General features: G+C 46.0%; 1 protein-coding gene across 14 annotated transcripts in view; it reads left to right on the top strand.

The window, feature by feature from the left end:
- The first annotated feature begins 14,563 nt into the window (after positions 1 to 14,563).
- The window catches only part of SEC22C (SEC22 homolog C, vesicle trafficking protein), a 37,913-nt gene continuing 37,724 nt past the window's right edge, over positions 14,564 to 14,752 (top strand). For 6 of the 14 annotated variants that reach the window (XR_012672753.1, XR_012672755.1, XR_012672754.1 and 3 more), the window contains exon 1: positions 14,570 to 14,655. The gene's annotated coding sequence lies outside the window, so the exon portion shown is untranslated. Of the gene's footprint in view, positions 14,656 to 14,752 lie in introns of all 14 variants that reach the window. The other 8 variants (XM_075144298.1, XM_075144299.1, XM_075144295.1 and 5 more) reach the window with 6 other exon arrangements.

The raw sequence follows: 14,752 nt of genomic DNA, 5'->3' as shown, positions 1-14,752 counted from the left end.
GCACTTTTAACCTTGAACTTCTGTCATACAAAGATGGTAATGGCAGCATCTTTCAGTTCTGTTTAAAATACAGGGGCAAGGGCAGTTTTGCAGTGAAGACCAAGAGAAATAGAAGAATGCTTCAGGCCGGGGAGCAGCTAGCCTCCAGTCCTGCTCCCCTTACAGTGCACAACAAAACTTCCCTCCCAATGCAAGAAATTAGGACTGGCCAGATAGGAAAGCACACAGAGATTTCCAACATGGAGCCTTCAAGTTTCTGCACATAAATCAAGACTTCTCTTGGTATAACCAGAGCGGATTTGCTGGGGGCAGGGGGGAAGAGGAACAGACTGTTAATCCTGATGCCAAGTTTGCACGATGGGAGTATGGGGGAGGCTGCCAACCCCATCCCGCTCCATGGCTCCAGCTGCAGCGAAAGTATACGCAGAAATTTCCTCCAGCACTAACCTTTCCATCTCTCACCCTAGGTTTTATGTGAGTAAATAGCCTTTGCCCTATACCCTTCGTTCTGACACATTTAAGTATCCATCCTTCTAACTTTATGCACTGAACTGAACTCTTACCTCATAGTAAGGTTTCCCCAAAAAGCCCATCTATTGACTCTCTGCCTTTCACAGTCCCAACCTTTCACCACTTCTCCTGCTCTACCTATGGCATTTATCTGACCCTGAATAAACTACCTAAACCAGCAGAATGCTGCCCCAACCAAAAAAAAAAAGAAAAAAAAAAAAGAAAAAAAAAAAAGAAAAAAAAAAAAGAAAAAACCCACAAACAAAAGACCCCCTCCAAACAGATATTTTTTTGCTGATCTAATGAGCTGGGAGTGAAGGAGGAGAGAGCACGACCACCACTTTTGGCAGCAGCAAGCCACTGGAGGCTCAGGAATTTCACAAAACTTCACCTATAGGTCCATCAGGCAGGGTCAGTAGGATGAACCCGAACCACAGAGGTGTCATCTAGGTGAGCTGTTCTGTACCTGCAGCTTGGCAAAGGTATCCTTGTGTGCATCCGTCAGTCAAACAAAAATAGATGTTGCTGTTCTGATGGAGAATTATAGATCAGCTGGGAAATTAGTTGTGTTACATTCTGTTACACCCTATTAGTTTTAGTCCTGGTGCTCAAATCTGTCAAGCATTTATCTGGGGTAACTGCCTGGCCCTTGTGAGAGTAATAATGAATAACTAAGCTTTTTACTGTCACAATAATAATGAAGTATTAATGGTGAATTAAGGAACAGAATGAGAGAAAATCCAGCCATGCAGCCATTGCTGCCAGTTAGCGTCTAACTAGACAGTCAGATACGGAAGGGTTAATGTATCTGGGTAAATGAAGGAGTGATATAATCACACAGGGTCTATAAACATAAATCAAGAACAATAAAAACACTGTCTGCATAGATTCTGAGGGTGGATTCAGCAGCTTTAAGGCTACAAAACTTAATGTCCTGATCACCTGTACCTTTAGCATCCTATTTGTATATCCTAAAAATGCTTTGATATCTTCCTGTGCCAGTGGTTGCACTGAATTCCTGAAAGTATGTACATGTATTCTGGGAGAAGAAACATTTAACTGCATCAAAGATGGAGTAGAAAATTAAAAAAAAAGACTTTACAAGCAAAAAAAACCCTCTAACTTGAAATTATCTAATTAATGTTCAATTTATAATGGAAAGTCACAAAAAATCTATAAATCCAGTTGTTATAAACTCATCTAGAAACAGCTATAAACCTGTATTCCTGGGCTTTTAGATCTTGGCTGCACTAGAAAATGTTTCTTCCACATTATGTAAAGTTCAGCTTCAGTGCTACTGGCCAACATCTGCAGAACTGGCCAAATCAAGGTCCACACAGTAGAAAAAGGTTTTGAATATATTTTCTGACCCAAGCATTGGATACACTGGGGTCTGGTTAAAACATATGGGCCAAGGAAAATCATCGGAAAACTTCATTAGAGGGTATTTAATCACATCTCGCAAACATGGCCACGTTTTCTCGTGCGTGCCCTTCTGGCACTGACAAGATGCGGCCGAGTCAAATTCTCCTGGCACTATAGATGGGAATAAACTGTGTCCCCTAATTCTCAGGTGAAAACAATTCATTTCTTGAAACAAAACTGTGTCTCTGCCTTCATTTTCTTCCTATTTTCCCCTCTGCCAGAGTACTACATCAATCATTTTCCTTCCCTAAAGACAACCTCTGCTGTTGTCTTGTCTCAAACAATTGTAGGATGAACTCGCTTCAGAAAACACCTTCTGATGTTTGGCTTGACTGAACTGTCACTGACCCATCGCATGAACTCACTCACATCCTCTCTCTACACCAGTTTTTTGTTGTCCCGCTTACAGGGAAATGAAGGGGAAAACCATAAAAATAACAAGCACGTAAGCAACACTGCTGCCAAACAAACCGCTCAGAGGAAGAGCAGTGAAAAATCATACATAGCAGAAAAAGTATCCCGAGATAAATGCAAAGATTTAGGGCAGCCAAGACAGGAATTGCAGTGTTTGCAAAAGTCAGTGTGCATGCACCGCATTATTTACAGCAAACAACGCGTTCAGTCGACACAGCCATTCTCTGTTCCTTAGGCTGGTGATTTTCTTTTGTTTTGTTCTTTCCCTGTTTGATCAGACTTTCCAAATAATTTTCCCACTGCTTTGGCCTCTCGTTTGCCGTTTTATAGGCTGTTACAAGCCCTGTTGATATTTCATGTTCTAAAACTGAGACAAGTTAGTTAATTTGGATTAGTCATAACGGGAGTAGTGTAATTCCACGGTTGGATAAGCTTTACCCTAGAAGGCAGGTTTCTAGGACAAACAATATTTATGAGCATAGGCATCAGTTGCTGAGGGCAGTGAAATGTAGGTTCTTTGGAGGAAGACTGAGAAAACAAAACTGAAACCACTTCTGAGCCTGGCTCCCTGACTTCTGGGATTTGTATAAATGCGAGTACGTCGTCATTTTCTACACTCTTCCCTGCTTAATACCCACAAAATACCCTCCTGTTTAGCCAGTATTTATTCTGCAGCATGCAAGTGATGTGTGGCTATCACTCAGGAAGCAGCCCTCTTGATGAGACTACACAGAGGTCTTAACTGATGCGGAAGAAAGATGTGAAAGTTTCACTCTCTGTTCATATTCAGATTTTGGGTTGCAGAAGCAAGTTTTGGCAGAAAAGATACAGTGAAATACCAATGTGGAATAACAGGAAAACTGCAGGAAATCAAGAGACCAGTATAGTTTCTGCATTCAAGTGATTTTTTTCCAAGAAAATCTATTTGTCAGTGGTTTAACCCATGTTATCTCATTGTGCAGGGCATATTTCTCATGCATTCTTTTGCATGTCTTTATTAAGACGAGTCACTCCATAAACTTGATGCAAGGCTGCTCCTTTTCCCCATCAGCAAAGGTATTAACTGGGTAGCAGATGACTCACCTTCTCCTGATGCACCACTCCCAGTGTACATCTGTGACAACATCATCGCCAGATGCTCATCTCCCGAGTCCAGCCCCAAATAATCCTAAAATTGAATTAAAGTCTGTAAGATTTTTAAAGTAAAGAAGGTTGGTGTGCTTTTGTTTTATGCTTTTAAGGATATTTTTGCTCTACTCTCCCATTGTGAGATCTAGAAATTACCTTTGTTTGAGAAAGCAAGCTGGGATTTCCCCAGGTTTCCCATTATTCCAGAATTTTGAACCTTAAAACCTCATGTATTTCACAGGTCATGGTAAAATTGATGAAGATGATCACAGTGCTCAAAATAAGCTATGTAAGCTCTTTTCTTCTCTCTAAATACCGGATGAAGAACTGTCTAATTTTCAGACCACCTCTCACGTAACTGGAAAGGAGAGGAAAAATGAAATGACTGTTTGACAGAATGGATCTTTCTGATAAGGACCGCCTGGGATTTAAGTTTTATGGACTGAAATGGATTGGGATGTGTGGACAACATGCAGGTTGGGACGAGGGCTGGGCTGGAAAGGGATGCTGCTGGAGGGAAGGCAGTCTCTTCACCTCTCATCCCTGCCACCCCCATAAACTCTGCCTGGGGATGTATGTGCATGCAGTGTAGCTCGCTAAATGCATTGTATTAGCCCTCATGGTAAAGTATGCAGATGCTTCTTATAGGCAAGTGCTCCAGGGACACTCAGAAGCTGCTGTTTTCTCTGCCTCATCAGTAAAGGCCTGTAGGTGACTGCAAATGGATGTGTGCCCGAAAGCTGTAGGCGCGCTCGGGACAGGTTTAATCTAGCTAAGCAGGGTACGAGAGTACAGGTGGTTTGGTGGCACAGCCTTTCGGTGCGATACGGCAACCGGAGGATGCACCCAGATTCCCTGGTGCGTTTATGTGGTCTGTACGGAAGGCAACATTATTCCCAGGGTAAACTAAAGCTGTGTTGGAAGATACACACTTCACCTACGCGTGTTGCAATCCAGCCTCTAATTGCCGTGAAGCCACACTCTGGGCACGCACCGAACGCCCCACCGTGCTCTCAACGCTGTGTGTCTGGTGACGTCTGCTTTTCGACAGGAGGAAGAGGTGACATCTCAAACGTTGCATCCCTCGGGACTGAACGCAGACACACGTGAAGCAGAGGCGGGGCGTGCAGTAACACCGCTGCTGCTCACTCGTGGATGCGCAGGGTGCACTACGCCAGGGAGTATCTGTGGGTGCCACAGTCCGTCCTCCTGTGTTAAACCTGTCCCTAGGATTCATTAAACAGTGGCATATAAGAAGGGGTGTTAGCTCCGATGTTCCTAGTTCATGCCGTCAGACTTAAATTCCCCCTGTAATTATAACCGGCCACTTTTGATATGCTTTTTTTTTTTTTAATTTGCAGTTCACCATTCCTGTGCATTCAGGATGACTGTGCTACAAGCAGGCTGTATTTATGTGGTGGATGATCTTGTTTCTCTAAAGGGCTAATCCTAGAGATCCTCAGGGGAAAAAGGTTCTTTGAACATTATAAAACCGCATATTTGCCTACTGCTAATTAGGCAAACATAACCTGCAGTTTGAATCTTCTTGCAAACTGGGAAGAAGAAAAATACCCTGAAAGCAGGTGGGAAGGGGTTAACAAATGAAACACAGGCTTTGAAATTGAAATATTCTTTCCGGCGCAGAGACGGTAGGCAAAAGCACTCATCAAGCACGAAGTCTCTTTATCTGCTATCTGACAGTGCCACAGGGGACAGCGAGATGCCTGCAAACCAAGGTCATTGCCTCCCTCTTTGAAGTAATGCATTACTACATACTAGCACAGAAGTAAAAGCTGGACCTCCAGCACAGCCAAACCGATCGAGTGACACAAGTCAGGCAAAAAAGCGTGGAAAAAGGCAGAAGTATCCTCAGATACTGAGAGCTAGAAGGGATGAGGAAATTATCCAGTCTGACCTCATTTGTGATTGGATTTTTTTCTCAATTACTTCTCCATAGAGTCTGATAACTTGTCATTTAAAGGGGAACTAAAAGTCAGTAACCTATGGATGGTAGGTAAAATAAAACTCCCCCTTTTTTAGTCAGGAATCAGAGGAGAAAATTAAACATTTTTTAGGATCAAATCCTGCAAAAAATTATGCACATACTTACCCAAAGGGCCAGTAAAGTAAAGAGGGCCAGACACTGGCGTGAACACTTGTCCGTGCGTGTCTATGTTGTTCAGTTGTTGGCGTTGCTCTTGGTATGGCGTTGGCTTCTGCTGACTGACCCAGGCGTGGTCTGAGAAGGTCATGGGCCAGCAGCTCTTCCTGGTCGGCAGAAGGAAGAAGCTATCCTGTTCGGGGAAGAACAGGAGCAGAGTTCAGCTATATCAACAGGGGTCCTGACATGGCGTTTGATGTCAGGTCAGAGGATGAGCCCTGACCTTCTTTATTTACAGGTATAGATATAGTCAGTTAGCTTATTTGTGAGCCAAAAAAAATGCCCGAGCTTTAAACTACCTCCTGTCAATGCTTTTTAGATGCCACAGCATCACCTGAGGAGGAGGAGCAATGAGGGCTCTTTGGAGGAAGAACTATCATAACATTTATCCAGAGCTGAGTGTCCTGTTAGTTCCCAAGAAATAGCAAAGCTCTCCAATATTAAGCAGATGTGATCTTTTAAAAGCTGAAGATGCTGTCACTTACAATGAAGGGGGAGAGGGAACCAAGACAGGGAGTCTCTGTGTTAAGAAACACAAAGCTGCAACCAGCTCCCTCGCAGCCTCCCCTAACGCCCAATCAGCTTGAGAGGCTCCTAACCTAAATGTCTGGTCGTAAATGTTAATATAGCATGACAAGAGGATGTAAAGAACAAGAGGAGGCTTTAATCAGGGTCTTGCATGCACCACTAAGATCTACAACCTCCTCCCTTCCCCTCAAGAAGGGGCTTTAGCTGCCTGTGCTGGAGGAAGCTCTGATGTTCATCCGTAGCCTTGGGTCAGCTTGCTGTGACATGAGTGTGTGTGAGGAGCTGCTGAAATACGGGAAGAGGTCTCCTTCCCATATTTCAGGAGCTACATTTAAGCTCGTGCACTTGCCTGAGTGATGCTTGAGGTTTGTCCGTGCCCTGCCTTGTACCTTGCTGATCCTGACCTGCTGACTTGGCTTCCTAGACCTGCCTTGATGCTACAGACTTGCCTGGCATCTGCTGGACTCTTGGCTGGACTTGGTCACTCTCACTGGACTTGGTCACTCTGACTGGACCTATGCTCTCCTTGCGTGGGTGCTGCAGGACCAAGCTGATGTCGGGAGGCTGCTGCCAACCTTGGCTCTTGCCTTCCCCTCTACTGCGGGGCAGCCCCACTCCAGCTGCCTCTCCACAGCTCCTGGCTGACCTCCAAACCCTGCAGGGGACTTTGGCCAGCCTACAGAGGCAGGTCTTGACCTTACAGGTTCCTCTGACACCTCTGCAGCCACAGCGGTCCCTGTCCCTCAACCCCTGAACCGCTCAATGGGGACTGGGCAAGGCTATGGGGTTTACTGGTCAGATGCGACTAATCTTGGCCACCTATACAGCAGATTTTAGTTTTCAATGAAAATAATGTCCCAGATCTCAGAGAGGGCCCTGGATTGGGTCATGTGCTATACTGAATGCCAAAACCCCATACTAAAGGACCCTGAAACTGGTCACTTGCTCTGGGTCATTTTTGGGGGGTATCACAACCTATATGGCTGTGGCTAAGGCTGGAGCCCCCCCTCACCATCACCCCATGGGGTGGGTGCACCACCCAAGCTGCTGCTCGAGTGGACCTGGGGCATCCCATAATTCTGTTACCTCCGAGTTTGCCAACAAATCCTGGATGTCTACCCAGCCCTGAGCCACCCCCATGATTGCCACCGCTCTCGGTGGGAGGAGCACCCAAAGGGTGCCCATGAGACCATTCCCCTCCAGGTCACCGCAGTACCTGAATGCTCAGACTCTGTCCTGCCCTATCCTGCACTCCCAGGACCATGCCTCTGCCCCAGGCACAGGATTCCCACCCCCTCAGCCACAGACCCAGATGAACGTGGTGACTGCCAACATCTTCGAAGGGGACAGAAACACTGCCAACTCACTGCCCGTATGGTTGCCCCATTGGTTTGATCCCAGCAAAGGAAGAGTCTGTTGGGATCATCCACACAGTGTTGCTCCCTGAATTGGTGGCCCTTGAACACCTCAAGATGAATCTGGCACGTGGGGGATGGTGTCTGCACACTGGGAATTTCACAACACCTGCCTCTCCAAAGCTGGACCTTTGTAAGATGTGGGGACAAACGTTGATGGGAAGGGAGGTGGCTGTCACAGCGCTGAGTGCACCAACAGGTTCTGCAGTCTCTTCCCTGCTCCTCCTAGGGCTTTAGCTGCTGGTGCTCAGCGTCAGCCCCGACGTAACCTTGGATCAGGCTACTGTGAAACAGCTAAGTTGGAAGAGCGAGCTATGAGAAGTCCTGTCTGTTGTCTTTGCCCATGAACCCTCTGACCCTGGGCTTGAGAGCTGCGTTTCAACACAAGCCCTTGCCCTTGGTCCTCGCCTGAGCTGGGGTGCAGGTATGGCTGTGCCCTGCCCTGCTTTGCTGAGCAGTTCTTTCAGCTTCCCGGCAGAGGGAAGGAGGAAGATGGAGGAGAGAGTAATATAGTAAAAGTAAAGGCTTATTCCCATTCTGCTCATTTAAGTAAGTATTAAAACAGTGGCATTCTTTGCCAGTATAAATGCACAATTGATTATTAAGTCCCTTTCCAGAGGCATTGTGTCCTTTAGTTGCTGCTTCACGTGGACCGCAAATGGAGTACAAAATGAAACGGTGTTGATGGGGCTACATTTAGCAGAAAGCACATCTGGTGTATTGCTTATGCTGTTCAGGCTTTTAAAAGTCAGGGCTCCCTGCTGATAAAAATATTCCAAGTTGCTGCTTGACTCAAGGGTGAATGCAATGTGAAACCTCCTCAAAGTGGTCGGCGGTATCGGCTTAAAACACTCTCCGTCCTCCTGCACCGCTGCTTTGGTTGCACTGACGTGCCCGTGGAGCTCTGCTCTGAACTGGAGCAGGGAGCTGACAGAGCTTTTACAGAGAAGTAGGTGCATCACCTCTTTTTTTCTTGCTCCGTTCTCTGATCTTTCTCACGGCTCTCCTCACCAAAACCATCGCGTCAGTGCAGGACAGGAATGAACAGCGGCGTGCGGGAAGACTTCAGGAGAGTTGTGCCACTTTTACATCATGCGAAACCTGGGCAGAAAGTTAAAAGCTACTGTGAGCTGCCTCCAGGATTAGGCTGCTTTCTCTGTCCTTGGAGTATTTAGCTGGGGAATGAAGGAAGAGGAAGCACAGAGTATATGGACTTGTTCAGGGTAAAGCAGTGACAGTGAGACGCCCTGTGCAGCTTGTGCCTTCATGTTGTAGTGTCCTCGTACCTTCCCCTGACGTGTCATTACCGGCTATTGATGAAGTCAGGTTCTTCCTCTGGATAGACTGACCTGATCCTGTCTGATGACCCTGATGTTTCTGATAATAAAATAAGCTGCAAGGCATGCAATGAGAACTAACAAATTGCACTTTTTTGGTAAGACTCCAAGCTATATTACACCCAATTAGTATTTTCCACGAACCATTCAGTTTTAAATCATTGGTTTAAAATGTAATGATCACATGATTTTTTATTTAATGTCTTGCAAAGTTCACTACATGTCACTTTGAACACTTTGCTATAAGCAATGTAAAAATGAGATGGGGCTGGATCTACAGAATGCATTTATCTGGTGATTATTATTCTTGGGGGAATGAAACTGATTTGTTAAATTGGGAGGTAGTTGTAGGCTATGTAGGAGCAATGGAAATAATCTGTATGTAAGTCATGGTAACATCAGAAACACACATAAGAACTCAGGGTAAATCCATAACTAAAAAAACCTCAACAAACATATGCAAGAAAGTCAGTAGTACTTACATATTTCAATATAAATACAGAGGAAGAAGAGATGGTTCTTATGGTATGGACAGCTGAACTGTAGAGCTCCTTGCCAGAGGTTGTGGATGTAGAAAGTTTACCTGGGTTAAAAGGGAAATGAAGACAGGATTTTAGAGAGAAGAGATCTGTTGAGGATTACCAAGTAGACAAACCACATCAGGTTCATGAAATTCTCTGAGATGAAAGAAGTTAGAAACTGTAGTTGGTGGGGAAAGTATCACTTGTTCTTTCTTCGACATCTGCTTATGGACGCTTTTGGAAACAGGGCAGTGGACTACTTGTGCATTTGGTCTGAATCAGTATCCCTGTTCCTTTGCCCTTACGATATTTTTTTTTTATTAACAATAAACCATTAACATGAATATGACAAAGCTGAATAATTGTTTATTGACTGTTCTCATACTATGTTTAAAACAAACCCTGTATCCTGAGAATGTTTATACAAACCAACATTACGTTTCTTAAATGCATGTGATGGGATGCATTCAGTTCAGTAAGAGCGGGCAGACAAATAAACCTTTCGTGTGTTCATCAAATGCTCACAAAATAGAGGATTTAGATTACAAATTATGACATGTTCTTCTACAATAATGTAGAGCAAATAGAAGGCTTTACCTCCTGTTACAATATTAAATAAGCAATTCTAGAAGTTAACAAATCTACTTTCCAAATTCCTAGGAAATGAAAATTTAAGACTTTGCTTCTTATGTTCCTCCATCACAGATGTTTTGGGAAGTAATGAAATGAGCATTACAACGTGATTCAGACTGGCTTTACTATGTGTTTATAATTGTTTGAATGTAATGCTCAGCCAGTGGCTTATGCTGATGTGTTGGTAATGCAAAATGTTTAATGATGTCTCTCATGAGAGAGTCACCGTGCTGACAGTGCGGGAGAGAAATGTGGCAGCTACAGAAGAAACACTGGCTACAGACCAGGGTCTTGAGCGACCTTGCCTTGCCAGCCATTATCAGAGGAGCATCATGATCCACTGTCTTGGGTAAGACATCAAATCTGCATTCAGAAAATGATTAATCTCCCGATTTTCACTGAGGCTGTGACTACTGGACATGTGTAAAATTGAGCACGCTGGGAAGGTTTTAATCTTACAGATACTTTCCCATTTTGCAAATGGTTTGGATTCCCTATTTGCATATTAAGATATACAGCAGTGGTTTAGCTCCACTATTCATACACACACAGGGTGTATCCACATACCATAAATAAGTGGTTGTGAAAGGCATAAAGACTGTAATAGCCTTCTCTTTCAGATTAGGGTATACCTTTCTTTTTAAGCAGAGCTGTGCGCTATCAGTTGGATAATTCACAATTGTTTACCTTGGAACCAGCATTGTGGCCTTCTAAAAGCAGGATTTGTGTCCAGCACTCTTGCTCACTCAGGCAGTATTGGTGAAGACATTTGAGCTCTAAAAAGCTATTATGTCTATTTTGTTTTTAACATCACCGTCAGATGCCAACTTGTATTCATCCAGAAAGCTGTCAAGGGTTTTGCATGTCAGCATGTTTTCTTCTATTTTAATTTAAACCTCTTAGTGAAAGTCTCAATATTTGCCATGCTCTGTTCTTTTCCACTCATGGCTGGGATCGTTAAATCACAAGAAAACCCTGAAGACAAGCAATCTAATAAAGCAGTCCTTTGTTTTGTGGCTGGCATGATAATTCAAACAGAAGGTCAGTCAAAAAATTATGCTTTTCTGAATGCCGTGGGGAAATGAGTGGATGGGTACCCTGCCTCTTTCTGACCACCATGCCACAGCAATAAGAAGTGAATTTGCATTTAATGCAGAGATGAAAGTGTAAAAACTCATTCAGTGAAAAAACAGCAAGTTATTTTCACAGCAAGGCAACTTTCATGTTGGCTGGCACTTCCACAGCTTCCTGGGGATTTAGGGACTACTGCATGATTTTGTATAATCCACTTGGCCAGGCTGCCTGACCCTGAATGTGCCATGTCTAATGAATGCTAACCCCACTCCATATCATCTTGCGGAAGGAAACCTTAAAATATATTCAATTTACCTGCTTTGTCACCTCTTATCAATGTGACCATCTTCCATCACCTCGCATTCAGTATCAGTAAACTGGCCTGGCTACACAGCAAACTAGGAGCTGCTCTGATTTCAGACTGTGCCCTGGGTTTGGTTGTTTTGGGTTTTTTTTGTTGTTGTTTTTCATTTTTTAAATATCTTTAAGTTACTTCACGGGTGAAGTGGAAAAAATTGAATAGTCTGAGTAGCGGTAAGTAGTTTTCTGTGTGGTTTGTTTTTGCAAACCGTTGCTATCACCACCTCTCAGCCAGTAGGTAAAACAGCTCTTTAACCACTGAGGTTTTCATCCATTGTCAATGTAGTGGTTAACACAGAAAGATTCTTCAAACACGGCTATTCAGTGGTGGATGATTTTTTTTTTTCTTTTGCCCCACATAGTCTATGCTTTACTCTACAGCTTTGTCTTTGACATGAGGATGTGCTGCTTCAAAATGGAAACAAAGATTGGCTTTAAATTCCCTGGCAAAGCTTCTCATACAGGATACAGATCATCTCAGCTCATCTGGTTCAAGCCTGTCTGCACGTAATGTTGTTTTCTTTGGAAGTTCAGCATCATTGCTCTGTGCTTCATTGTTCTCATTTCTTACAGCTGGAGTTGTGGCAAAAAAAAAAAAATCAGCTTTTTTCTTTTCTCTTCAGCACCAGTGGGTAGATCACTGCTGATGTAGACGGAAACATTTTTTTCCTTATAATTGTTTGGACTCAGCCTTCAAACTGCTTGTCCCAGATCCACTGCCTACTGCAAAGAGGAACAATGTTGGGTGACTGGTAGCAGACTGGTGGAGCAACTGGAAAGATATGGAGCATTTGGTGGTCAGTGCAGCCTTACTCACAGAGTGGCAGTGCTTCAGCATTTTAATTTGTTGGCCTCCTCATTTTCTCTTGACAGAAGGTACTGGGAAAGAACAGCAGTGGCTCTGCCTACAAGAAGTTGCAAAGCGTTGCCTGGAGGAACCCGTATCACCCAGCCTTCTGAGCCACTCTTGTGATACAACTTGGTGTAGTCTGTAAGATGGAGCCCTGCAAAGCGCTGGCTGTCATTCATTGGGATGCTGCTAAGCTACAATAACATAAGGAGTTCACTTCTGAACATACAATGAACTTGTAGATCAACCCTTCAGTCTCTGTAAAGGACAGGAACCTTGCATTTTGTACTGCATTAGGAGAAACGGGTGGCAGGAAGGTCTTTGTTGCTAAGTCAAGATAAGCATTATCAAACATAATCTCTGCTGTGCAGTGCTAACCATCTGACACAACTTCTGTCTGCTTATCCCTCCTGGGCCAGTAGCAATTCAGTCAGCTTAAGTGATATCCCTGCTCAGTCTTCTGGCCACACGAGTTTCTTGGATATTGAAGAGCTGGAGACTGAAAGAGGGGAGCAAAGGCTGGAGTCTCTACTGCTTTCAAAGGATGGCTGTCTTGGGCTAACAAATCCCCACCCAGCTAGACTTTAGCCAGCTCCTCAAAAGAACTTGTGAAGCAAGCAGATTGCGACACCCTAAGATCCCTAACTGGCTTGCCTCTGCCTACTAATAAAGTGCAGCTGCTGTTAGCAGCGCGTAACAACAATACTACATAAGGTTTTGCCACTCATAGGGAGAGGAATGCTGGCTTCAGCGGCTGCACAGCTCCCTCTAACACACCTGGGAGTACGGATGTGGCGAATGCTGAGAAGTCGGTGGACTTGCACGTGGGAGGGTCAGCAACTTCCTAACAAAGGTCTAAAAACTGGAAGAAAAAGCCTACTAGACAAGACATATATTTCTTTTGGCGGTGCTGGTAAACAGAGAGATGTTCCCTTTAAAGTGAATGAGATCAAAATCTACCACACTATGGGAAGTGGGCAAACAACACCCTGCATGGATGAAAGGAAAGAAGTGTTTGGAATTAAGCTAATCTATTGCTGTTCCCCAGAATCCCAAATACATCTTTTTCCCCTAAAGCAGGATATTTCATTTCACCGACAGGAGGAATCCAAAGCAGCAACCCTCCGCGGGGACGAAATCAGACTGTGAAACAAGCTAGACCTGCACCAGCGCGATGACATGTTTTGATGAGGAGCAGAAGCTGTTAGAACAGCAGAACGTCAATGGTTACTCACTGCACGTGGTGCTAATGCCGCTATTGCTTAGAAATAGCAACAACTTGATTACACTCAGATAAAGTTCCCACGTCAAGATTTGTGAATTCAGAGCTCCCATGTTCAGTATTACTTTTTTCCACTCTTTTTATTCTGCTGTTTTTTCACATGAAGGTCCCCCGAGAAGAGCGCCTGCGGTGTGTTACTGCCACAACGCCTGCAAGGAGGCACAGGTATCATTCCAGATGTGGAGCTGCCCCACTTTTTTCTATGCCTGGCACCACCAGAAGGAAGGAAGAAGGGTAATCTACTTTGAATCCCCGTTCATCTTCTGCAGCAGCTCTTAATTAAAAAGAAAAACCCAGCTGTGACCTAGGATGCGCAGCGGTACAGAGTTCCTCTTGAAGCACCAGCACAAGAACTGAGCTGGAGAGCTCAGTTTTATTTCAGCCAACGGCTTCCAGAGGAGCCTGGTAAGACTGCTCCGCGGTTGACCTGGCACCCAAGCCTACGTGCCTTGTGTCACCATGACACCCTCACCGCCTTCCCCTCTCCCTTGGCTGCTGCCCGGGCTCCAGCGTGGCTCCCACAGCCTCGGCTGGAGGGGACGACGGCACCCGCAGCCCACGCCCCGACCTCGCTGCCCCGCCGCTGCCATGGCGGCTGGCCTTCTTCTTCAGGCCCATGCCCGGCCCTCACCACGCCTGACGACCCGCGGCCTGCGGAGGGCCGCGACCCCGGCCCGGCGCCGAGGGAGCCCCCGGGGAATCACCACAGCCCCGCGGCCTTGGCTCTAGCCGCCACCGCCAGCCAAGGCCCCGAGCCCGGCCCACCGCTGCCTGCGGGGCCTGTCCGCGGCCTCACCCAGGGCCCCGCCACCCCCGCGCCGTGCCCCTCGCCCGGCGGTGCTTAACGGGGCCGGGGCACGGCCTTCCAACCGGCCTCCCCCGTCCCGGCGTGCCCCGCGCCGCGGACACTCTACCCGCCGTCTCTGTGGGCGGAAGCGGGCGGGGCGGGGAGTGTTGTGGTGCCGCCGTCGCCGTGAGGTGGGAGAGGCCCGGGGCCGCGGCGAGGGGCGGGGGAAGGTGAGCGGCGGAGGGGTCCCGGGCTGGGGGGGGCCTCTCCTCCTCCTCCTCCTCCTCCTCCTCCGTCCCCTTCTGGGTCCCCGGGGGCGGGGCCGGG

Source organism: Calonectris borealis, chromosome 2 (assembly GCF_964195595.1).
Source record: "Calonectris borealis chromosome 2, bCalBor7.hap1.2, whole genome shotgun sequence".
Lineage (NCBI taxonomy): Eukaryota > Metazoa > Chordata > Aves > Procellariiformes > Procellariidae > Calonectris > Calonectris borealis.
This window is presented reverse-complemented; position numbering and strand designations above follow the sequence as displayed.